This window comes from Oryzias latipes, chromosome 2, assembly GCF_053564925.1.
Source record: "Oryzias latipes strain Hd-rR chromosome 2, Olatipes_Hd-rR_3.1".
NCBI lineage: Eukaryota > Metazoa > Chordata > Actinopteri > Beloniformes > Adrianichthyidae > Oryzias > Oryzias latipes.
Window position 1 is genome coordinate 25,416,399 of NC_136238.1, and position 26,215 is coordinate 25,442,613.

Sequence of the window (26,215 nt, forward strand, 5' to 3'; positions counted from 1 at the left end):
TATTATGTTTTCTCTGTTCTTGGTATTCTGCATTTAATGGATTCTATATATTCATGTATATTGTATTGCAGAAATCTGCTTGATTCCTGCCTTCAGTAACAGATAATAGGTACCAAGGTCACCAGTAGGCCTGTTTGTGACTTTAGTCTCTGTTTTCTTTCTGTACTGGAGTGTTTATGAAGCCACAACACCTGCAATGCAGACTAGACAAAAACACACCATTCTAATGATGTATCTAGTATGTTTACGTCTTCCCTTACTGAATAATAAAAAAGCCTTTTTGTCTTGAGGACAGAGAGAGAGGACAGCCACAGAGCCTAACAGGTCGTGTTTCTCCACCTCTCCCCTTTTGGCAAAGGTTTGAAAATTCATGCAGACTCTTGTGTGTCTTTTCATTTCTGCTCATTTCATTTTTGGACGTCCTGAACCATCTGAATCTGTGAAGGCCGGACGGGAGGCCAACAATTTGGAGACACAGACAGTTTTTCTGGATTAAATTTGGCCTGGATGAAGGGTTTCTCAGGAGTGGACTGACGACACGGGTGAACCCTACAAAGGTAAGCAGAAACCTGTCAATTAAATTCTGCATTGGGCGTAGCCAAACCAAGTGTCTGATGTCCACAAAGTGAGTAACTCAGTAAATTGTAGAATTGTACATTTGGGAAAATTAGATTATTTAAGAAAAGTGACAATAAGGTTTACAGAATAAGAGAAAAAAGAAAAAGTGATGAAGTGTCCTAGACTTTGGAAACTCCAACAGTTCTCTGACGGGAGGCTGGTTCACTGGGTTTGTTGTCCCGGGGAGGTGAGGACCCCCCAAGTACAGAATGGGACAGTCTGAAGACCCTAAAGATTGGTGAGAGACCAGAATCCCACAGTAGGACTGAGTGACAGAAATACCATGGTGTAGTAAATAAAGGCTAGTAGAGGCTAGTAGAGGCTCTGCAGTGTTGGATGTTCTGCTATGTGGTTCTGGTGGGAATGAAGTGCACGGCTGTGCACGTGAGTGTTGAAGTCTGTGCACGTGAGTGTGGAAGTCTGTGCACGTGAGTGTGAAAGTCTGTGCACGTGAGTGTGGAAGTCTGTGCACGTGAGAGTGGAAGTCTGTGCACGTGAGTGTGGAAGTCTGTGCACGTGAATGTAGAAGTCTCTGCACGTGAGTGTGGAAGTCTGTGCACGTGAATGTAGAAGTCTGTGCACGTGAGTGTGGAAGTCTGTGCACGTGAGAGTGGAAGTCTGTGCACGTGAGAGTGGAAGTCTGTGCTGTGAAGCAGCAGCTTCAAACTCTGCTGGAAAGGAGGAGCAGCTGATGTCTGAACCAACGGAGACAACTTTGATCCTAAACGGTTTGAGAAAAACTGTCCACTTTATAGAATGATGTTGTTGAGGAATTCTAGATCAGAATAGAAATATTTGTAATATTATTCTGTAAAGGAGGATTGAGGTTTAGCACAGAGAGGAAGGTGTGTTTGTGTGTGTGTGTGTGTGTGTGAGTGAGTGAGTGACAGAAAGACAGAAAAGGGGGGGGGGGGACATGAGGGGTAATGCTACTTACATACTAAAGCAGGGGTGGGCAATTATTTTAACTCGGGGGGGGGGGGCACATTGGGTTCTAAAATTCAATAGAAGGGCCGGACCAGGAGCAGATGAGTGGAGTGAGAATGATCTAACATGGAATGTAGATGAAAACATTCGGATTGAAAATTAAATTCTAAAACAGAATATTCTAGAGTCTTTAGTTTAAATCTTTTGTTCCCATTTTAGATCAATTTTTTATTGTGAAGCTCTTTGCTTCTTTCAAGGAGATGTAAAGTGCTATTTTGAATAAAGTTTCATTCCTTCATGATCCTTTTAATAAAAAAAATAACATTATTTATGAAATAAGACAAAAATTCAGGAAAAATATACTAATACATTTTAAAAAACCAAACAATAATAAAACATTAAATAGTGGATCCTCTCCCGTCATAATCCTAACTTTGAGGCTGCAGCTCATCACGTCTCACAGTTTGTGTAGCTGCATTGTGTCCTGCACGTCTGTTTCTCATCCAGAAATTCCAGAAGTTTATGGCAATAAAACTCCTCACTGTTCACTTTCTACACTTATCTCAGACAGACATGAACATTTTCACCTTTTCTCTTGTTTAAATTCTGATACCTTCTTAGAAATCAGATCCAGGATCTTAGAATGAAAACAAAGATCTGATCGATCACAGATTTCTGATCTGAAAAGTTCTGTGTTTCTGCACAGGAGACATGGAGGAGATTGATTGACAGGGTCTCCAGCCAATCAGGACACAGAACAGGGTGCTGTTTAAAAAAGCAGCATAATCGCTCTAAAAGAATGAGCTAAACCGGTAAAGATGAACTGTGACGTAGAAAGAAGACTGTCTTCTGTTCTGTTTGACAGAGATTTTATAGGGTTTCAGGTTGGAGCTCAGACTGCAGAAGGAAGAAAATGTCACTTCTTGATCGTGTTGCCAGATGAAAAAAATTACACGGGTCTCTGATACAATTTAATGGGCCGGACCAAAGAAGGAGGCGGGCCGGATCCAGCCCACGGGCCGTAGTTTGCCCCCCCCTGTTCTAATGGATTCATTTCAGTGAAATGATTTATTTTGTTTAGGGGTTAAGATACTTAAGTGTCTGTTGTGTATTTTGTGCTTTTGTGTAGAAGTTTTGATTGTGTTAAAAGTTATGGACTGTATAATTCTTTGCTTTGTCTGCATTTTAACAAACCATTTGTAGTTGTGTGTGTGAATTGTGTTTGTGTTTAGTTGGAGTTGTGTTGGTGACATGGCTAAAGGTAGATAAAGAGCAGCAGGGGCTCTGGGGACAGCAGGAGGTCAGAGGTCATTGGGGAACCAGCGTATGCAGAAGCAAAAGAAACACAGCAAGGAGGATCTGATGACGTCTGACAGGACAGAGCAGTGAAGAAAGACAACGTCTTCCCTCTGGGGGGGTCAGAACAAACAGGAAGATGAGATGAACTTAGGACAGGGAGGTGTGACAAAGCAGGTTGGTCTGGGAACTGCTTATCCAACAGATAATGGACGGACAGCACACACGCACATACTAATTATAAAATAAAATAAACTATTTTGGATGAATGGAAAGTTGCAGTTTTAGGGGTTCCTAAATCTTTAATTATGCAACAGGTGATATAATTTCTGTAGATGGATGTTTGTTAGTAAACTTTTTCTGGAATCACACTGCATAGAAATGCTGTTAGTTCACGCCCAGCTTCTCCAGACACACAAATAGTTATAATATACGACGTAGTTTTAGGGCCACTAAAAAAAAAAAAAAAATAACTTTTTTATCTCATAAATTTACGAGAAAAAAAGTCGTAGATTAAGGAGAAAACACTGAAGTTGTCCGTTTATCGGAGCCTAGCTTGAAGATGAAGTATGTGGAGCCTTTTGTGAAGCTTTATTTCCATATTATTATAGATCTAAAACAAAGAGATTCTGAACCTTTTGGCGACTCAAAATCAGATTATTTTCCGTGTAGCAGTCTTTCCGGGGTTCGGTGTCAGTAAAGCGGAGTTTCATCTGTAAAATAAGGAGCTCAGAGACACATTTGGGTGTAGAGGATCGCTGCAGCCTTTATTTTCTTTTTCATTCACATCCTGAAGTTTATTTGTCTCATTATGTCATGAACCTGTCATCCCAACACCAATGCAGAAGTAAACAGTGTTACAAACGCCCCCTCCTGCAGATGAAATGTCCCGTTTCACCATAAAACAATAAAGAGGAATAAAAATAGTCTGTCATATCAGCTTTACAACGTTGAAAATGCCAAAAAAGTGCTTCTCCTTTTGTGTGACGGAAGCATCACACAAACGTAGAGATGTTGTCTTTGGTGGAGATGTGACGAGATGTGACGTCATTTCCGGGTGAGCTATTCCCAGTGCTAGTTGTGTGACTGCTGTCCTCTTGTTTGGCATTAGCCTTACTACTATTGCTTACTCTAAGGGTTATCTGGGTTAATATTCACATCTAGTACCTTTTATTAGCTAATTCACCACTGTTAAACCGCTTTCTGTTCACTTTTCTCATTTTGCTAAATAAACCACTTCTCTTTACTTAAACACCGCTAGCCTTAGCTTAAAACCTAGCATGGCCACCACTCCTTCCGCCTCTCCTCCTCTCTCCTGCCCCATGTGCCATATGTTTAGTGATGATCCTGCCTCCTTTAGTGAAGATAGGGGTAGGTGTGTTAAGTGTAGTCTTGTGTTAGACTTGGAGGCCAGGCTGGAGCAGTTAGAAGCGCGGCTCCGCACAGTGGAAGCTAAGCCGGCTAGCCAGGTCGTTACTCGTAGCGCGGGCCGCGCTACCAGGGCTAACTTAGCTAGCACCCCAGCGCCCTCCCAACAGCCGGGAGACAGTCAGGGGTTTGTACCGGTTGGGAGGAAACATAGTGCTAAACGCAAAAACTTAGAGCACCCGAGACTCCACGTTAGTAATAGGTTCTCCCCCCTCAGCGACACACCCGCTGAACACTCAACTCTGGTTATAGGCTCTTCTGAAGTTAGAAACGTGGAGCTCCCAGCGGCTACAGTCAGGTGTTATCCGGGGGCCAGAGTTGGTGACATCGAGGGGAACCTTAGGATGTTAGCTCAGAGTAAGTCCAGGTTCCGTCGAGTCGTGATTCACGCAGGCGGTAATGATGCCCGACGGAGACAATCAGAGGTGGTTAAGTTAAACGTAGCTTTGGTGTGTAAACTGGCTAAGACGATGTCCGACACTGTAATTTTCTCTGGTCCCCTGCCGAACTTAGTCAGTGATGAAATGTACAGCCGCTTTTCATCATTTAACCGCTGGCTTTCTAGATGGTGCCCAGAAAACGGCGTTGGTTTTGTGGATAACTGGAGCGCGTTTTGGGGGAAGCCCGGTCTCATGCGGAGAGACGGCGTCCATCCCACTCGGGACGGTGCCGCTCTTCTTTCTAGAAACATTTCTGCTAGCCTTAGTCTGTTAACCTGACAATCCAGAGACGAGACCCGGGCGCAGAGCAGCAGTGTAAAACGCTCCTCTGAGCCTCCCTTAGGGTTAGTGCCGGTGCAAAACCCATGCAGGGAAAGTCAAGCAGGTCCGAGCTTTAGCTTATGTGCTGAAAGACAAATGAAAGGAGCGCGTCATAGAAACCTTAAAGTGACAGACAGCAGTACTCACAAGCAGAATTATGATGTCATTAAATGCGGTTTATTAAACATTAGATCCATTTCCTCCAAGTCCCTCTTAGTCAACGAGTTAATTACTGATAACAATCTTAGTCTTTTAGCCTTAACAGAAACTTGGCTCCATCAGGATGACTATGTTAGATTGAATGAAGCAACCCCCCCCACTTATGCTAACTATCAGAAATCCAGGATTTCAGGGAAAGGAGGTGGTTTGGCAGTAATATCACAGTCTAGCTTACTTCTCAGCCCTAAAGTTAAAAATGCTTATAATTCATTTGAAAGCATCATATTGTCTTTAAGTCACCCAAACAGGAAAACTCGAAAACCTGTTTTACTCATAATTATTTATCGCCCCCCCGGCCCATATTCAGAATTTTTAACTGAGTTTTCCGACTTCCTATCGACTATTGTCTTAGATTCTGATCAAATTATAATATTAGGGGATTTTAATATTCATGTTGATGACCCCAGTGACTGCCTAGGAAAGGCTTTTGCAGCTTTATTAGATGATGTTGGTTTCACCCAAAGTGTGAATGAACCCACTCACTGTCATAAGCACACCCTGGACCTTGTTCTAACCCGTGGTATAGAGATCAGCCAGCTGAGTGTCCTTCCTCTTAACCCCATCATTTCTGATCACTTTATGATTACCTTCCAGTTTACACTGGAACATCCTTCTGCCCCAGTGAATAAGAAACAGCTTAGAAGAACCTTAACTGACCGTTCTGTGTCTGAGTTTAAACACACAGTTCAGCCAGTACTTAGTGATATTCTGAGAAAATACTCTGAGACCAGCTCCCATAGTATCAGTCCTAGTATAAATGACCACTTTGTTAATGATGCCTTACAAGCCCTCAGGAGTACACTCGATGTTGTTGCCCCCTTGAAACCTAAGTTCGTCAGACAAAACCGAGTAGCACCGTGGTTTAACGCTGAAACTCGTTCTCTTAAACGAGAAACCCGTAAGTTGGAAAGAGAATGGCGCCGCTCCGGTTCAGAGCAGTCTCTGGATATCTGGAAACATAGCCTATTAAATTATAAAAAAGCTCTGCGTAGAGCTAGAAGCCAGTACTATTCAACCTTAATATCAGAGAATGGAAACAATCCAAGATTTCTTTTTAGCACTATAGCTAAATTAACTCGCAGTCAGAGCTCAGTAGAACCACATGTTCCTGTTTCTCTCAGCTCTGATGATTTTCTTACATTTTTCGATAGTAAAATCTCAAATATTAGACATAAGTTAAATCAAGTTATTCCTATTATCAGCCCAGAACAGGCTGAAGCGGTAGAAATGGAGGCATCCATAGAAACCTCTGTAACATTAGACTGCTTCACTGCTGTGGATCAAGCGGAAATAACATCAATTATTACGTCCTCCAAATCCTCAACGTGTCTGTTAGACCCAATTCCCACTAGACTTTTTAAAGAAACTTTTCCCCTAATTAATGATCCCATATTAACAATGATAAATACCTCTCTGGAAACGGGTTACGTGCCACAGTCTTTTAAATATGCAGTTGTTAAACCTCTTCTGAAAAAGCCCAGTTTGGATCCTAGCATCTTGGCCAACTATAGACCGATATCAAACCTGCCCTTTATTTCTAAAATCCTAGAAAGAGTTGTAGTTAAGCAGCTTTACTGCCACCTACAGGACAACAGCCACTTTGAAGACTTTCAGTCGGGGTTTAGACCTCACCACAGTACGGAAACTGCACTAGTTAGAGTCTCTAATGACTTGTTATTGGCCTCAGAAAAGGGACTACTTTCTATTCTGGTCCTGTTGGACCTCAGTGCTGCCTTTGACACTATCGACCACGGTATTTTACTCCATAGATTAGAGCAGGACATAGGGATCAGAGGATCTGCTCTCCAGTGGTTTAAATCCTATCTGTCTGATAGGTATCAGTTCGTTAATGTAAATGGCCATTCCTCTCAGTGCACTCGAGTCAACTATGGAGTCCCACAGGGCTCAGTCTTGGGACCGATCCTGTTTACGCTTTATATGTTACCCCTAGGAAACATAATCAGGAAACACAGCATTAATTTTCATTGTTATGCCGACGATACGCAGTTGTATTTATCCATGAAGCCTGACCAGAATGACCAGATAGAGAAACTGAACGCCTGCATCAGTGACATCAAGACCTGGATGACAATTAATTACCTCCTCTTGAACCCAGAAAAAACTGAGGTCATTATACTTGGTCCTAAAAACCTCAGAGATACTCTGTCTGCTCAGATAGTCTCCCTGGATGGTATAAGTATAACCCCCAATTCCACAGTTAGAAACCTTGGGGTTTTACTTGACCAGGATTTATCATTTAAGGCTCACATATCTCAGGCATGTAGAACTGCCTTTTTTCACCTGCGAAATATTGCTAAGATCAGAAATATACTTTCTAAGAGTGATGCTGAAAAACTCATCCATGCATTTGTTACGTCGAGGCTGGATTACTGTAACTCCTTGTTAGCAGCGTGTCCTAAGAGTTCCTTAAGAAGTCTCCAGCTTGTTCAGAACGCAGCTGCTAGATTGTTAGCTGGAACCAGCAGAAGAGATCACATCACTCCTGTGTTAGTTTCGCTCCATTGGCTCCCAGTTGATTCTAGAATTAAGTTCAAGATCCTCCTGTTAACCTATAAGGCCTTACATGGAATGGCCCCGTCCTATATTAAGGACCTCATAGTCCCTTACCAACCAATCAGAACACTTCGCTCGCAAAATGCAGGACTGCTTGTGGTTCCTAGAATTAGTAAAAGTACGGTTGGAGGTAGAGCGTTTAGCCACCAAGCCCCTGTCTTATGGAATAAACTCCCAGCTCATGTAAGAGAGGCCGACTCAGTTTCTACATTCAAAGCTAGACTGAAAACATTCCTCTTTGGACAGGCTTATTGTCAGACTAGTTAGTATTCAGAGATTATTTAACTTAATGTTAGTTTGTTTAAATTAAACTTAATAATAACTATTTCTTTTAAAAGGCTGCTAGAAGTTTAAGCTGGGGTAACTATGGCGCACTGGGGTTCTGTCCTCTTTTCTTTTCTACTTCTACGCTTCCTCTCCTCTATTCTTGATCATAATTCATCATTTAGTTCTCCATGCCTCTGTTTGGTGCAGTGCGATTCATGTATTGTCCCTCTTTTCCTCTCCCCTCCTGGGGAGTGGGAGTGCTTCCAGACTCCAGTTGGCTCATCCGTGCTCCAGTTCCTGACCGTTTACCTCGCCTTTGCTCCTGCTCCTACACCTGGCTGTGGATCCTGCCTCTGGCTCATCTCTGGCTCGTCTCTGCTCTGTACCTGACCGAGTACCTCGTCTCTGCTCCTGCTCCTACACCTGGCTGTGGATCCTGCCTCCGGCTCGACTCGCGCCTTTGACTGTCCCCACAACCACGGCTGGATGAAGCTCGTCTGCTGGACTTTTATATATGTAGTTGTAGATTTAGATAAGTTAATTCTTCTCTAAGATTTCTGGTAAATCGCCTGTCCGTCCTGGGGGAGGATCCCTCCTTCATGTGGGCACCCCTGAGGTTTCTTCGTTTTTTCCGGAATCCGGTTTTTTTGGGAGTTTTTCCTTACCGCGAAGGGGGGTCTAAGGGCAGGGATGCCAGTATAGCTTAGTCAGTTTGTTAGTTCATTTTAGTATTTTTCTATTGAACTCTTTGTATTCGTGATCCTTTTGATTTCATGTTTTACTTCGAAGCCCATCGAGACGACTGTTGTTGTGATTTTGGGCTATACAAATAAAATTGAATTGAATTGAATTGAATTGGAGGAAGAAAGAATTCAAGCGAACAGCTGCAGGAACACCCGATGGCTTCATCGGGCTGCAGAGATCCTGCAAACCAACCATCAATAAATAAAACTTTAATGAATCGTAAATCAAACAAATGAGCTTCAGCTCACCTGCTCAACAAAGTTTAGTCGGTCTTCTCTGCGGCTGCGCGGCTTTCACCTGCTGCTCGGCATGCTTACTTCCACTGTAATCTCCTAAATTTACGAGATAAAATCTCGTAATTTTACTGTTTTTTTTTTTTTTTGGTGGCCCTAAAACTCCGTCGTAATAATAAGACTTAATATAAATAAATTAAATAAAAGAGGGAAGAAGATTTTGAGGATTGGAAAGACAATGCTTACATTCATTCTGTCCACTGACGGTGCTTTAGATAAATTCTAATCAGTGATACTGTTTGGACACACATCCTGCAGGGGTGTCCAAAGTTTTTTTGTTGAGGGCCAAATACAAAAAAATGAGCAAAGGTCTGGGCCGCACACAAGAGGTGACATATCGACACATGATTACTGTGTATTTCTAACTGACCTATAATGTGAAGAACATTGCTCTCAGTGGGAGCAGTGATGCTGATCTGTGCCACATAAAACAAGCGCACATCAAAATGAAACATTCACTCAGACAATGAAACCTCATTCCAACCAGGCAGTTCAGAACGGGTTTATTGAGCAGCTGAAGCCAGCAGATCTTTACATACGTAGCTGTTAGTGTGGTTGACTGGCAGAGTGCACGATTTTGTAGATTATAAAGAGTCAACTGTTTTATCAGAATAGTAGACCAAAAAAAAGGGCTTATGGGTGACCAACGAGGACAATTTTAACATAAAAACACACACAATTTAAAAAGCTTCATTCTACAACTACACTCTGTGACAGCTATGTGTAGCTATGAACAAAAAAAATTCCAAAAACAAAACAAGTTATTTTTTGCATAAAAGGAATACTTTTTCACAGTTCAAAATGTTTTTTTCCTTCCGTGTTTGAAATCTTCTACACTCACTTGCTATCTTGCGTTTCTTCAATGCTGCCATTTCTGTGTAAATATTCTTCTTTGCTTAATTTTGTTCAGTGGAGAAACACCTTTCTGTGACCGACTCCATCTAGTGTTGAAACTGAGAAGTGCAACAGAGTTTAGATCAAGCACCATTTGCGGGTTGTATTCAATTATATTTTCAAAATTTGCTGCGGGCCAATAAAAACAAACCCGCGGGCCGCAGTTTGGACACCCCTGTACTAGAGATTCAGCCTCTCCTCACAGCTGCAGGTCTGCAGCCTTGAGTTCCCCAGGGAGATGCAGTCAGAGCGCTTTGTTTGGAATTAGCTGCAAATGGTGTAGAGGAGTGTCTGTGCATGCTGGTGTCATTCAATAGAAACAGAGGATACGGTGTCTGCACAGTGTTAACTAAACAACTAATGTTTCTTCAGACTAGAAGTTGGTATGATGATATGATTCTAACTAACAAACTCACACTAACAGACCCAAACTATAACAAATGCACCTGAAAGTGAGAAACAATTATGGATTAAACATTTAATGTCAAAAGGACAATAAATTGGAAAAAGTCAATAAACAGATAATTGAGTTGCAGCTGGCAGAGGCTAGACAGAAAGCAAATAAATAAATGCATAAATAAATAAATAAATAAATAAATAAATAAATAAATAAATAAATAAATAAATAAATAAATAAAATTAAACATAGAAATACAATGTCTTACGCTCACAACTGAGGCTCAGTAGTCGCAGTTGTCTGGTGCATTTCCGCCAGGTCTGGCCTGGTTTCATTTTACAAACTATAACTAACCTATGAACAGTTTTATCTACTATGTTTACATCTTCCCTTACTGAATAATAAAGAAGCCTTTTGGCCTTGAGGACAGAGAGCGCGGACAGCCACAGAGCCTAACACGTCGTGTTTCTCCACCTCTCCCCTTTTGGAAAAGGTTTGAAAATTCATGCAGACTCTTGTGTGTCTTTTCATTTCTGCACATTTTTGGACGTCCTGAACCATCTGAATCTGTGAAGGCCGGACGAGACGGCAACAAAAGACAACGTGGATTGCTGTGATTGTGAGACTAGCAGATGATCGATCGGAGCTGCAGTGAAGAGGACGGCGGTGTTTGTGGGAGTTGGAGCTGAAGATCGGAGCAGGAACCATGTCTTCAGAACCTCAGGAAGGTTCTGCCAGAGAACAACTTTCTGCTGCTGAAGGAACCATCGTCCAGAACGAGTAGGAGCTCTGTCGTCAGCGCAGACTGCTGGATAGCAGCTGGAACCCACAGCTTCAGCTCCACCACATAGGTATGTCACCTTCATCAAAGAAACAGAGAAGCCCTTTGAGATTCATGCTTTTCTTTTTTTCTGTTTTACTTTGTAATAATAATAATAATAATACATTTTATTTAGAATGCGCTTTACATTTTAGATAAAATCTCAAAGCGCTACAATGGAGGCAGAAATAAAAATGACTTACAATAAGAACAAGGTAAGACAAAAATAAAACAACAATGAAAGTACTAAAAACCATTATTAAAAAGGAAAGTTTTTAAGCCTTTTTTAAATGTGCCAAGGCTCTGTGGGGCTCTGAGGGATTGTGGAAGATTGTTCCAGAGTCGAGGGGCAGCAACCTGAAAGGCTCTGTCTCCCGTAGTGGTTAGCCTGGTCCTTGGCTGATGAAGGCAGTGTGTGAAATTGGAACGGAGGAGTCGTGAAGTGGCTTGCGGGAAAAGGAGCTCACTGAGGTAGGCAGGGGCAGTTCCATGGACACATTGGTAGGTGAGGAGACAGAGTTTGTATTGAATTCTGGAACGAATGGGTAACCAGTGAAGTGACTTGTTAGGAATAATTAGAAATAGAATAGTTAGAAACCCCCTTTTTACTATTATTACATTTACCTATACCTTTTATTACACTAATGGTTTAAACTTTAATTCACTGAGCATGTATTATCATCTCAAAATTATATTGCATCCTAACACAGCACAACCAAGCTATTGTCCTCACAGTTTCTCCTCATCCTCCCTTTTACTTTTTGTGTGTTCTGGTGTTTGTGCTCTGGCAAATGTCTGTGGGAACATCAGAGAGATCTGACACTTGAAGCTTTATGACCTTCAAGTATCCAGCCTGCAACAGCATGTGGGTGGGTTTTTCTCACCATAGATCTTCAGACCATCTTCTGAATATGTAAATGTCAGGTATATATACCAAGCCCTTTTCTGAGTGTCTTTGTTCGGACTTTGAATGCATCTCGTTCATCTGTCTGTAACCCTGCGTACAAATCTGTGCTGTTTTGTGCGGAGTAAATCTTCACTGAAGTTAAGTAACTGTCTCTGAGTCTTATTCATTATTTCTGTGTGTTGGAAACTGAAAAGGGAAACGAGCCAACCTAATAATAATATTTTTATTAATACAGTCCTTTCTAGAAAATCCAGTTTCCTCACATTTGGTCCTTCGAGCCGGCCGGCGCGCCTTGGACATCGCTGGAGCCCCTGGGGGGGGGTTGTCCGAAAACCACGCGTGGTCTGAGACTACGGTCTCAGCATTGACACATCCGACTTCAGGATCGGTGGCCCTGCCCCTGGATCCGGTGGTGCCCTCGGCGTCGTCAGGTCCCTCATCAAATAACGAGGTTATTTGATCGAAGTGAGTATGCAACACAGAAAGTCTGTCCTCTCTTTATTTGCTAGGGTTTTATGTTGACTGTGTCTGTGTCTTGTGTGTGGGTGCATCATCTCTTGGGGAAGAACAGAGAGAGCCGCGTGCAGTCACAGTGCTGCGCGTGCACGCTGACCACAGGAGCGCCTGCAGTCAGCCTACTGCGGGTGCATGTCTCCTCCTTCACGGGAGATGACAGGGAGAAGTGTGTAGCTTAAGAGAAAAACCCGTCGGAAGCTGTGTGACCCGGCGTAGGGACAGATTCGGTTAAGGCGCGTCGTGCACGGCATTTGGGAATAAACGGAGCTCCGGGGAATTCATGTGTGTGTAACGTTTTTTATGTCTCTGTCTGTGTCTGACTGTGCTTTCTGCGACGGCCTCTGTGGTGTAGGCTCGCTTTGATTAATGCCTCACGATGGCTTTGATTCATGTCTTATTCTAAATAAATGCATAGTGAATGTGGTGACTCAGTTGACAGTTAATTAGGCTTCTTTTCTGATTCTCCAAGCTTTTTCTGCTGATTAGATTCAGTGCTGGAGGATCCATAAAAAGGGTTACTTGGGTGGGAACTCTGGTTTGTGATTGAAATTGAGAAGCTGGTTCTCAGGACAGCCACATCCGCAAAGGGGCCTAGCCTTTTGTAGAAGCATGGTGTGGTCGATGACTTCCTGAGAACGTTGTGGCTGATCGTCATTCATAAACCTAGACAAGATGGGTGGGACTCATTCACAAAATCTCACTAAAAAGGAAAAGCGACATATTGCTCATGTCCGCAAAGCTATACATAAAGAACACGGGTCTCGCATTGATCCTTTCACGTATGCGCACAAATGGGTTAAGGATTTTGGTTTTGACTGCACGTTGGATCCGGGGAAAACGCAGGCCCTCCTGTCTGCTCTCAGACAGCGCCATGGCCGCAAGAAAAATGGGGATGATCATCCAGAGATTCAGTGTGCTTTGATGTGGTGCTCCACAGCTTCTACTGTCAGCCGTAAACGGTTGGCAGCTCAAATGAAAAATCACACTGAGAAACAGCTTCGTGATGACTCAGATGTCGTTGCAAGCATGTCAAGGGCTACTATTACAGAGTCCAGACGGGCACTTGCTGCTCGCCTTGATGAACACGCCTCCACATCATCGGGCGGTACCTCCCTCATGAATAATCATGAGCAGACCCAGGTGACGGAGGTTGCCCCCTCCTTTGGCTCACCCTCCCCTGCTCCTCAAACTCTAAGGATTAATAATCCTTTCTCGCTGGTGACCTCGACTCCTAAATCACACATTTCAGATCCTTCGGTTGTTTACCCGGATCTGTCTACCTTATCTTCAAGCTCCTTATCTGGTCATCCCACACCCCCACTTCCTTCATATGAGTCTCTGCTGGCTGCATCTGGTCAGCCGACTGATAACACTAGTAATAAAGCCTGTGATCCACTCCAGCGCTCGCTTTACGCACACACACAGAAAGTGCCCCCCTCTTCAGCCCAGGCTTTCCCTTTGATTGAGATGCCTGACCCTCTGGCTGGTTTTCAAGGCAGAGGCCCTGTTATGCATGTAGCCAGGCCATGGTCTCCAGCTGAAGCCTTGGCGGTGGCGGAAGCCATCCCCTCTCCCAAAGATGACCCTTATAAAACCAAACAAACCATAAATAGGTTACGATCTAAGCAACAACCTACCCCTTCTGATCTTTGCACGGTTCTTAGGATCGTCTTAGGTCCAGCTTATGAAGAGCTCAGTAATGACCTTTCACCCATGAGAGACGGGGCCTTACTCCAGCGCCCAGACCCTTACTTTGACTTTGCTGTGGACTCCTGCCTTGACCGCATGGTTGGTAGATTCAAGAAGAAACCGGACTATAATGCTATTTTGGCCTGTCGGATAAGAGACGATGAAGATATGCAGGAATTTCGGGCTCGTTTTTCCCATATCTTCCAAACAAATACCGGCCTTACTCACAGTGACACACATTTTCTTCCCCTCTACAAAGACAGACTCCTTGGTTGTCTGCCGCGCTCTGTGCGTGATGCAGTTGAAACTGTGTGTGTCACTCTTAACACCTGTGACCTCACTAACTTTCATGCTCATGTGGACCATGCATGGGACAGATACCGTGCTAAATTGTCGGAAGAAAAGAACTAACCTCTAATTGTCTATGTGTCCATGCCTGAAGGGCAATGGACCCCCGCGCAGAGCCAACCCCCTCCCCCCTCCAGCTGCTGCTACATCTCAATCTACCTCAGCTGCACGCCAGCCTCCTCCTCTTCCTCCTCCACCTTCGCGGCGTCCTGCCCCCACCCCTGTTTGTTACAACTGTCGTGAAGCGGGACACTTTGTTCGTGAATGTCCATACGCTTCTCCTGCTCCTCAGGACTCAACCACATGCCTTAAGTGCGGTGGCTGGGGACATGTTGCCCGTGTCTGCCCACGACCTCCCCCCTCTGAACCTATGCGGGGTCGAGGAACTTCCCGTGATTTTGGTCGTGGCCGCAGGGGACGTGACTTTTCCAGACGTGATGGTTTTTCCTCTAACACACGACAGGGACGACCTCCTGCGTATAACAGAGCATGACTAACCGCCGAACAGAAAGAAGTCTTACAACAACAGCAACAGTTGTTGGAAGGACTTTTACATCACAAGCAGAAGACTGACATTCCAACAGACCCAGACATCCACACGATTGCTTATAACAGCTCTCTTTCCACACCGATTGTTACGCTCCTGGTTTCAGGCAGAGAAGTTCTCTTCCTTTGAGACAGTGGTGCAACCAAAACCACACTGAACTTTAAAATAGATGACATGACATTTAGCAGCAAAACAATTACAGTCAGATCAGCTAATGGCGAATTGACCAAAGAAAAAGTCACAGATCCACTTTTGTTTGTTGATCCTGTCAGTAACCTGCAGATGGAACTGTCTGCAATTTACTGCCCATCCTGTCCTGTTAACCTCCTCGGCAGGGATGCTGCCTTTGATCTGCACTTAGCTGTAGGTCGTCAGGGGGATGACTACAGGGTTATACGTCAAACTCCCCCGCAGCAGCTCGTGTGGCATGAGGATGGCGGTGACTGGCAGGGTACTGGCATCTTATATGCCTATAGGCTGCCTGACCACTATGCACATTCTCTTCTTGGCGCCTCGTCTGCTGCTTTAGAGTATGTGGCCCCGAATGTTGCTGATGTTCACCCACCAATAACTCTGCATGTTACCATGCGTTATGACCCTTTAACTAAGACTGATCTTGATTATGCTGAAAAGCTCGAATCTTTTCAGACTGAGGTTTTCCAAGTTACAGATCTTTTCTTTAATGCCTCTGGCCTTTCAGCTGCCGCAGTAACACTTCCGCCCCATCTCGAACCCCTCTTCACTGAAGTGGCCCCTCACATCGCCTTATCTGGGTCCTCTGATGTGTTTTGGGAGGACTGTGGCCACCTTGTGTGTGAAGGCTTATCTGCAAACGATTGGTTGCCATGCACAGGTCGTAAAGATATCTTCCACTCCCGCCTGACAGGGCTGTTTAAGTTGCCATTTGCCTTTACGGCTGTGGGTTCTTTCCACATTGACCGCCAGTGTGGGTCAGAGAGCAGATGCTCCTCGGACTCCCAACCCCTGCGAGTACCCCTTCCGTCATATTGCCTGCAATCTTCTGACTCCGCTGATCAGGCATCTGATTTTCTGTTTGATAACCAGGACTGACCCCTTAAAAGCATTCCTGAGGATCTCTGGTCTGCAGGACCTTTCTGATGTGGGTCTCATAAAAGATGTGGCCCCCGTCGTCATTACACCTAAATCTGGCTTTCGACCCTATGTTAGGCAATATCCTTTAAAACCAGACGCCGTTGCTGGCATTCGTCCCATGATTGAATCCTTTTTGAAGTCAGGTGTTATTGTTGAATGCCCGGATTCCCCCGTCAATACACCCATTTTTCCTGTCCCAAAAGCTCCTCCCAGTGTTGGTTGGAGGTTAGTTCAGGACCTACAGGCTGTTAATTCAAATGTGATTTCCAGAGCCCCTCTTGTGCCTGACCCACACACTTTGTTAAACGATTTGCACCCGCAAAATCGATTTTTCACTGTGGTGGATTTGGCTAATGCTTTTTTTTCAATCCCTGTTTCAGCATGATCTCAATTTTGGTTCGCTTTCACGTTTGAGGGCAAAAGACTCACTTTTGCGCGACTGCCTCAGGGGTTCACTGACTCCCCTTGCATTTTTTCAATGGCCATGTCTGCAAACCTTTCAAAGTTTCAACCTCCAGGGGGCTCCCAGCTTCTACTTTACATTGATGACATTTTGCTGGCCTCACCTACCGAAGACATTTGTCTTTCTGATTCTATTGCATTGCTCCATTTCCTACACTCCCAGGGCCACAAATGCAGTAAATCTAAAATCCCACTGGCCCAAACACAGGTTAAATTTTTGGGACATTTAGTTTCTGCCTCTGGCAAAACTATTTCTCCTGAAAGGATTTCCACAGTTTGTAAATTGCCCCTCCCTTCTACTCGTAAACAGTTGATGTCGCTATTAGGGACCTTTAATTACTGCAGACAATGGATCCCGAACTACTCTCAGATGTCTGCCCCTCTTTATTCTTTGTTATCTGGCCCTTCTGATATCAAAGGCTCTGCCTCTGTGACTCTCACTCCCCAGCATCTGCAGTGCATAGAGCAGCTGAAATCTGCTCTTTCCTCTGTGCTCTCTTTGAAGTTGCCCGACTATTCTGAACCTTTTCATTTATTTTGTGACATTAAGGACGGCCACATGACTGCCGTGCTTAGTCAGAAACACGGAGTGGCTTTTCGCCCTTTGTGTTATTATTCCAAAAAACTCGATAATGTTACTCTCGGTCTCCCTCTTTGTGTTCAATCTGTTGTTGCTGCTGCAGAAGCAGTTTTGGCCAGCGCTGAAATTGTTCTGTATCACCCCCTCACGCTGCATGTTCCACACGCCGTTTCTGCGTTGTTGAATCAAAATCGCATTTCATTTTTGTCCCCAGCAAGACATCTGCACTGTATGACAGTCCTGTTGTCACAACCGCACATCACTGTTCGCAGATGCACAATTTTAAACCCAGCCACTCTTCTGCCCACTTCTGAAGATGGTGAAGCTCATGACTGTTTGGATTGTTCCCTAAAGACTTTTTTTGCCTAGGTTAGATTTAACAGATAAGCCCATTCCAAACTCATTGTGGCTTTTTACTGACGGTTCGTCTTTGAAAGACGACTTTGGGGTGACACACACGGCTTATGCTGTCACTACTCTGTCTGATGTCTTGCTAACGGACACTCTGCCATCCTCTTACTCTGCTCAGGCAGCTGAGTTAAAAGCTATGATTGCAGCTTTAAATTACACCTCGGACTTCCCTGTCACGATTTATACCGACAGCAGGTACGTTTTTAATGCCTGCCACACACATACCGCCATGTGGCATTTACGACAGTTCTCAACCTCTTCTGGTGCTCCTGTAAAACATGCAACTCTGCTGAAAGAGCTTTGTCATGCACTGACCCTCCCATCAGCCCTCGCTATCATTCATTGTCCAGCCCACACAGGAAAAAAGGATTTAGTGTCCCTTGGAAACGCACTAGCTGACTTATCTGCTCATTCTCTTGCTTTGAATTTACCTGGCACACCTGCCCAGCTCTTGTTGTCAGACCCTGTTGACCACACTGTGCTAATACATCATCAGTCTCGACTGACTCCCTCTCCTGACATATGCATGTTGCTTCTGACACAGGCATCCTTATACACGGACCCACGAACAAACCTGTTCTACCATCTACATTATATTCATGGGCGGCATGCGTTTCACATGGTGCTTGCCACGTCACCACACGGAAGATGACAGATTCGGTGCAAAAAGTTTTTTACTGCCCAAATTTTCAGAAGACGGCCCAGAAACACGTTCGTGCATGATTGATTTGTTTACCCCATAACGCTCAGGGTGCTGTTAAAACGCGACGCGGTTCTTTTCCTCACCCAACTGAACCTTTCGAACATATACACATGGACTACATTGAGCTAAACAAATCCCACAACTTTAAATATTGTCTGGTTATTGTTTGTGCATTCAGTAAATGGACAGAAATCCATCCTACTGCCTCGGCGAATGCAGACTTTACATGTAAGGTCCTGCAGTCAGCTATTTTTCCTCGTTTTGGTTTTCCTCAGATCATTTACTCTGATAATGGCACACATTTCACAGCGGAGTGTGTCAAAACACTGTTGACTTCTCTTGGCATTAGACATAAGTTGCATGCAGCCTATCACCCTCAGAGTGCGGGCCTTGTTGAAAGACAAAATTCCACAATTAAGCAGTTATTACACTGTAAACCCTAACGAGTTGACAGAACTTAAAAATTATTTTGTAACAGATTACACAATAGTTTTTAAGTTATATTATTAAAACTTTTAAGTTATAATTTATTAAAATTTATGTTGTCAGTTGGCTTCAATTTGTATTATTTCATATTAAAAATATTAAGATTCCTCAACTTATAAAAGAGCGATTATTTACTCAAAGTTTTTAATTTTTTCCAACTAAAATAACACTTTAACTAAATATATTTTTATAATATTACTCAACTCATAAAATATGTAAAATTGACTCAAATGTTTTATAAATTCTCTAACTCATTAAATGTATAGCATTGAAAATATTTAAAATTCAATGGACTTGAAATGTATTCTAAACAGAGGTATTGATACTGCCCCACTACAAGATTTAAAAGCTAACATTGATAAAAACCAACAAACATGAAAGCCACACAATAGTGATTGCTTAATAGACTTTTTTTAATTGCTCTTTTCAAAAGAAAAAAGCACAAATATCAAGAGGATGAAACAATCAGTGAAATAAAACTGCATTATAAGAGTGCCACACAACATATTGACAAAAAGAGTGTTTTGTGTTGCATAACACTTAAACCAACAAATAGTCCATTCTGGGAGACTCACTCAACGAAACATTCTTCAGCGTCAATAAACGTCCTTTCAGTGGTTTGCTGTCCTCAAGGCTCAAGACAGCATTCTGAATAAATGTGAAGGCAAGTTCAAGTTTTTTGGGGTTCCAGAGCATTGATGTCCCCGAAGAGTAGAAGAGATTAGTCAGCCAGATCTGTGGGACCACTGACTGCAGCATCCGGAGCGTCACCACGACAACTGAGAGGAGAACCACAGCAGTGTCTGTGAGGTCTGGTATTCTGGAAAATACAAAACAAAAAACACAGATGAGTTCAGACCCTCAAAGATATTCATCACACTAATGTCCAAAACTGACATTCCTGCCATCTGTCAATGGGAATCTTTTCATGCTAACATTCTGTTAGCTTTTAATCAACTGGCTGTGATGCTTTAAGGACCAACTCCAATTAAAATTGTGTTTTTAAAAAGTTCTTTAGCATTTTTCTGAAAATGGAGGACATTTATAATATAATCTAAGACTAAAGCTTCATTTTTCTTTATTCAAATAATGATGGATCAGGAGCAGAAAAGGTTAACGAAAAGGTTCCCGCTCCATCCAATCAGGAGTCCCTGATGTTCGCCTTTCATCTTCCGTCTCATTCTTAAAACCATTTAAAAATATCACTCAGTTTACAAACTACAAACAATTGCCCTATTTATTATGTCACTCAATAAAATCTCAATCAATATTAAAGGATTAGAGAAAAGCATTGACAGGGAGTCGTGTGCACTTACAGTACAGGTCTCTAAGAAGTTGGAGGCATCTTCATGCAGATAAACAGGAAGTGCAAGGAGGACAAGTGCCCGTCTCATGTTCACATCACGCTGGTCCATAAAAAGAAATATCCATTACCATTGAAGCAAATGCAGAGCAAATACTTCCAATATGTACTTAAGGAACTTTAAGAAATGATAAAATGATACCTTTTCTAGATGTCTATTTCTAGTGAGAGGACAATGCAGTGTTTATGGCATGATCCACTTCAGGTTAAAAACCCAAAGTCATTTTTTAAGGCAAGTTACACCGTGGCTTCTTACAACTGTTTACAAATGATTTGTTATCCGTTTTTGAATTATGCTCATTAGAAATTCACCTGGAGGTCATAAATCCTAACCAAGCTGGCCAGTTCCTGTCTGTTTTGGTGGACTTTGGCTCAGAAAAAGGCAGCTTTAAGTTCCACAAACATGTAAAAACTGCACAATTTCCTCTGACTGCATCTACTCTACATAAATCCATTTCAGATCTTGACAGATGAGTTTTTACGGTTTCAAATGATGGAATGGTGCTAATGCAACATTATTGTATTATTGTATTCCAAAGTGTCTCCACATACATGGCAGTGGAAACACTTTGAAATATTGGCTATGTAGTACTGCAACATTATATGTAGTCCTGCATAGTGCTCAAGTAGCAGAACACAACTTGCACCTCCATTCCATTGTGCCACCTTCAGCCTACAATCTAAATATGTTTGGTTAAATTGTAAATAATTTTAACTCTATTTCTATTTGGCTAGTTAAAATGTGCATAAATGTTTCCATAGTTCAAGATGAATATATTAAATAAGTATAAAACTCACCAACTTGACGGCTCTTTTCTGGTGAAATGGTGACTTTCTGTTAAACTCTCTGAAGTTCAGTATCTGAAAAAGTCCAAAAGAGATTTTTCAATGGTAAAAAAAAATTTTTCAATTATATTCTGATCAAAACATATATTGCACTACACAAACTTTAGCATTTTTTTAAAATAGCTCTAGACAAATAACTGATCAGGAGACAAGTTACCTGGCTGGCCTTGGCGTCTAACTGGAGGTGAAACACTGAACTCTGTAGTTCGGTACCTGAACACAACATGAACACGTTGATTAATTTATTTTTACAAAAACCCTTTTTATAATGGAGATCAGTGATTTATAAAATCTTAAAGCTGCATTCAAAACCAAATGCTTCCATGTAGCAACCAGACTTAAAACTTTTGGCGGTAGCTCCTCCCACACAACCGTTAGAGGCTTTGAGTGACATTTTTTGGACAAATGTCCAGCAGCAAACTTTAGCCACAGACAGAGGCCTCCAACGCGAATTTCACACGCAGATCACGTTTAGTGTGATTGCAGCATAACAGATCATTTCTACCTCTGAAAAAACTCATCACTGTCGTAACTTACGGGCAGAAATGCATTTTGGGTTTGGCTCGCCATACGTCTGCTATGACGAACTAATGAACGTTTGTCACATTAAGCTCTAAATCCATCGTAACACACGTATGTTTAAACAACAGTAAACCACATTTACGGTAGTATAAGAGCACTTTAAAAGCATTTCATTCAAAATAAACCGTGAACGATACTTACCAAATTAAATCAGGGCTGAAGACAAGACGGCACCATCAGCGATGAGGCGGATGGAGAAAAAACGAGGTTGGGGCGTCTTGAAGCGGGACGAAATCACAACGCATTGCAGAAAAATAAAATGCTCGACTTTCAATTTCAAACGTCGCATACTCGCATTCGGCAAATCCAACATGGCCACCTGAGCTAACGTTGAGAAAACGAAAGACCCTCCCACCAGTACGTGATGACGTCATGACGCTACTTCAGGGATCTTAAAATTTTTGAGTGCTAGATACAAATAAGCTTTAAAATATTGAGCACTGTTAAGTTAAATGTGAAAAAATGTTGATAGAGCTTAATACTTTAAAGTTGAATCAACTACAAAATGACATTTAAGTTGTGTAACCTTAATAGTTATGAGCCAATACAACTGTTAGGGTTTACAGTGTAGCGAAGGTTGTCGCTGACACGGAAAAATCTTGGCCCCTGTGTTTAGATGCGGTTAAATTAACCATAAACACCACCCAAAGCTCTGCGACAGGTCTGTCTCCCTTTGAATGTGTTTTTCGTAAACCTTTTATTTTGCCTACCTTTTCTGCTTTTCTGCCTGATTCTCAAGAAAACTCTGGTGATTTACATGATTATTTGAAGAAAGCTGTTAGTGCAAAAGAACAAATTGAGTCTGCCCAAGCCCTTTCCTCTCCACAGACTCTGAAGCCAGATCAGAAGATCTCTGTCGGTGACCTCATTTTTCTCAAGGCCGTTCAACGGACTGTTTGGTCACAACCCAGGTGGACAGGACCTTTCAAAGTTCTCCTCGCCACACCAACGGCAGTCCGCATTGCTGAGCGACCCTCCTGGATTCACGTAAGCCACTGTAAATTACTGAGAGCCTACGAGACTGACATTGTGGGACACTCCACTGACTAAACTCCCGCTGAGAGCCCAGACACTGCCCCTGGCTAAAGAGCGCCCTCTGGAGTGTCTCCCCTGACGTTGCTCTCCCCCAGCTGCAGTGAGCTTTGAACCAGCTGACATGGGTCCGCCTCCCCCTCGTGTTTTCATCTGCCTGTGGTCTCACCCTTTTCCTCTGGTACTATGAGACTGGTCCACAAATCCACTCCCAGTCCGAACCGACAGTGATGCCAACGACGCCTGAATGGATTCCCAGAGTTAAGAGATTTTTAGTGGATCCCATTGATCATCAGGACAATTACTGGTTTCAGACGGTTAACCTCACAGCTTCTTCTTACAATGTCACTGATTGCTATGTTTGCTCTTTTGTTCCCCATCATGCACGTCACAATCCCACAATCACGCCCAGGCCTGTTTCTATGTTTCAGACGCTGATGTTTTTTGTTGACTTTACCTCTGCTTACTCTAGTATTGGTGTTAAAAGACTTTTTCCTGGTGTTAACATTTCTTTTTCTGCCCAGTCGACATGGAGACAACCTGCCCACTTTTCCAACGCCACTAATAATAATAATAATGGATTGGATTTATCTGCGCTTTTCAAGACACCCAAAGCGCTTACAGTGTGTCCATTACTCATTCACTCCTCATTCATACTTGGTGATGGTAAGCTACGGTTGTAGCCACAGCTGCCCTGGGGCAGACTGACAGAGGCGTGGCTGCCATTTCGCGCCTACGGCCCCTCTGACCATCACCGGGATCATTCATACACATTCACACACCAGTGGAGCCACACTGGAGGCAAGGAGGGTGAAGTGTTTTGCCCAAGGACACAACGACATTTTGGCTGGTGGGAGCGGGGATCGAACCACCAACCCTTCGGCCATTGGACGACCCGCTCAACCACCTGAGCCACTGTCGCCCCACAGCACAAACTTAAGGGGTTTGGCTCTCCACAGGTGGCCTGAAACTGCGCCCTTCTGCATTAGGAGTAAATGTGATGCCCGTTCTACCCATTTTCTAGGCCGATCCCACTGTAAGGATGTTGTTGTCGTTCCTGGTTCAAACTTATCTGTTGCTTCTTTAGGTGGCATGCATTGGAGCTACGACGCCTCCATGCTTTCTAAACACAACCCTCTCTCTCACGCTTTGATCTTCAATTACACTGCCATCGGCATTCGCGCTGGTTTACGTACACCAGCTTCTGTTCCAGCTGCACTCACTTACGTCCCAGGACCACAGGGTTTTCCCTGTCCTCCTGAGTATGTTTGGACATGCGGCCTTAACACCTATCTGTGGCTTCCTGCAGATTGGTGCGGCACCTGTTACCTGGCTGAAATTATTCCTGCGTCTCTCGTTTTTCAGAAGTCTGACCCAGACACTGCTTCGTCTCTTGATCATCTGTCCAGGCGTCGTCGCGACACTACCCATTACGAACACCCCCCTGCTATTGGCACCGGTAAAACAGTTGCCATGGCGCTTTTCCCTTCCTACGGTGTTGTTGTTTTACGTAACGCAGTAAATGATTTATATTGGTCCCTTGTTAATCTCACCGCGTCCCTTTTGCATCTGACAGAATTTCTTCATGAGGACCCCGAACGAAAGGCTATGACAACAATGATCTTACAGAACAGGATGGCGCTTGATTTCATTTTAGCTGAGCGTGGAGGTGTTTGTGCTTTAATCCACGATTACTGTTGTACTTTTATTCCCTCTTCCTCCGCGAATCTCACTCACATCATCAATGAGGTCAAGACCCTCAAATCACACATTTCTTCTCAGATGACTGACACTTACTGGTCCGATTCCCCGCTTACTTGGTTCACTTCTGGCCCCTGGTGGAGTGTGCTGATAAAACTAGTCACTCCGGTTCTCTGTGTCTTGCTTTTATTTTTCCTTCTCGTTACCTGTGTGTTTCCCTGCATCAGATCGATGGTTGACAAAGCCCTGTCAGGCCGTGCGACGTATGTCAACACCCTTTATCAACACTATGCCTACAATTCTCCTGCTTCGCATCCGCTCGAGGTTGAAACTGGTCTTTAAGGTGTTATTTTTCCTTTTTATTGTGTTTGAAATTTTTTTTCTTGAGTTTGTCTTTCTTTAATTGGGTTTCATTTTCTTTATTTTCTGGTGATGCATGCGTATCCTTACGGATGACTGCTGAGGGGCACAGAGTTGTTGATGAGTTTTGCCCTCCCTGATTGCTCAATGAAGGTTTCCTACAGATGGTATGAGTTTAGCCCTGGAGGTTTTCGCATCAACACTCATGTATCACCTACCAACTCTGATATGCTCATTTATTCACGTTGATTTTATGTTTTCTTTTGTATTTACATGTACCTACACACTTTTGTTTTCAATGCAGAGCCAATATGATGCCTATACTGAAAATCCTCGTGAAATGGTATATGGTTGATGATGAGAAGTGTTCTGCTGACTTTACACATATAATTTTGATATGACAAACAGGGGGGTATGTTAGGAATAATTAGAAATAGAATAGTTAGAAACTCCCTTTTTACTATTATTACATTTACCTATACCTTTTATTACACTAATGGTTTAAACTTAATTCACTGAGCATGTATTATCATCTCAAAATTATATTGCAGCCTAAGACAGCACAAACAAGCTATTGTCCTCACAGTTTCTCCTCATCCTCCCTTTTTACTTTTTGTGTGTTCTGGAGTTTGTGCTCTGGCAAATGTCTGTGGGAACGTCAGAGAGATCTGACACTTAAAGCTTTATGACCTTCAAGTATCCAGCCTGCAACAGCATGTGGGTGGGTTTTTCACACAATAGATCCCCAGACCATCTTTTGAATATGTAAATGTCAGGTATATATACCAAGCCCTTTTCTGAGTGTCTTTGTTCAGACCTTTGATCCTGTTCCTCTGTCTGTAACCCTGCGTACAAAACTGTGCTGTTTTGTGCGGAGTAAATCTTCACTGAAGCTAAGTTTTGTCTCTGAGTCATCATTCATTCATTTCTGTGTGCTGGAAACTGAAAAGGGAACGAACCAACCTAATATTTTTATTAATACAGTCCTTTCTAGAAAATCCAGTTTCCTCACAGAAACACAAATTTCTATGCAGAATAGAAAAAACTGTGGTTTCAGTGAGTGGAGAGCATCTACACAGTGCTACTTCCGATGGTTTCAGTTTGGAACAGCTGGACGTTCCTTCATGAAGATGTACAAGAAAACCTTCTCTGCTAGAGAAAGGGGTGTTTGGTCTAGAGTTGGAAATGTTTGAGAGCTGAAACAGGCAAATTTAAGAAAGACAAAATGGTCAATGTGACTGATGAACCAATCAACTAATTGGATGGAGCTCTGTGATCTCATCTCAGTCATGGGTTCAGCAGTCAGAACTGGACCTGAGGAGTACAGCTTT

At 43.1% G+C, this 26,215-nt stretch overlaps 1 long non-coding RNA gene across 1 annotated transcript; it reads left to right on the forward strand.

Moving 5' to 3' along the window:
• On the forward strand, window positions 1-25,780 carry LOC111946764 (uncharacterized). Its single transcript, XR_013652030.1, has 4 exons — window positions 1-557; window positions 10,994-11,269; window positions 11,394-12,610; window positions 22,620-25,780. It is a non-coding gene; the product is annotated as an uncharacterized LOC111946764 (long non-coding RNA).
• Window positions 25,781-26,215: the final 435 nt, after the last annotated feature.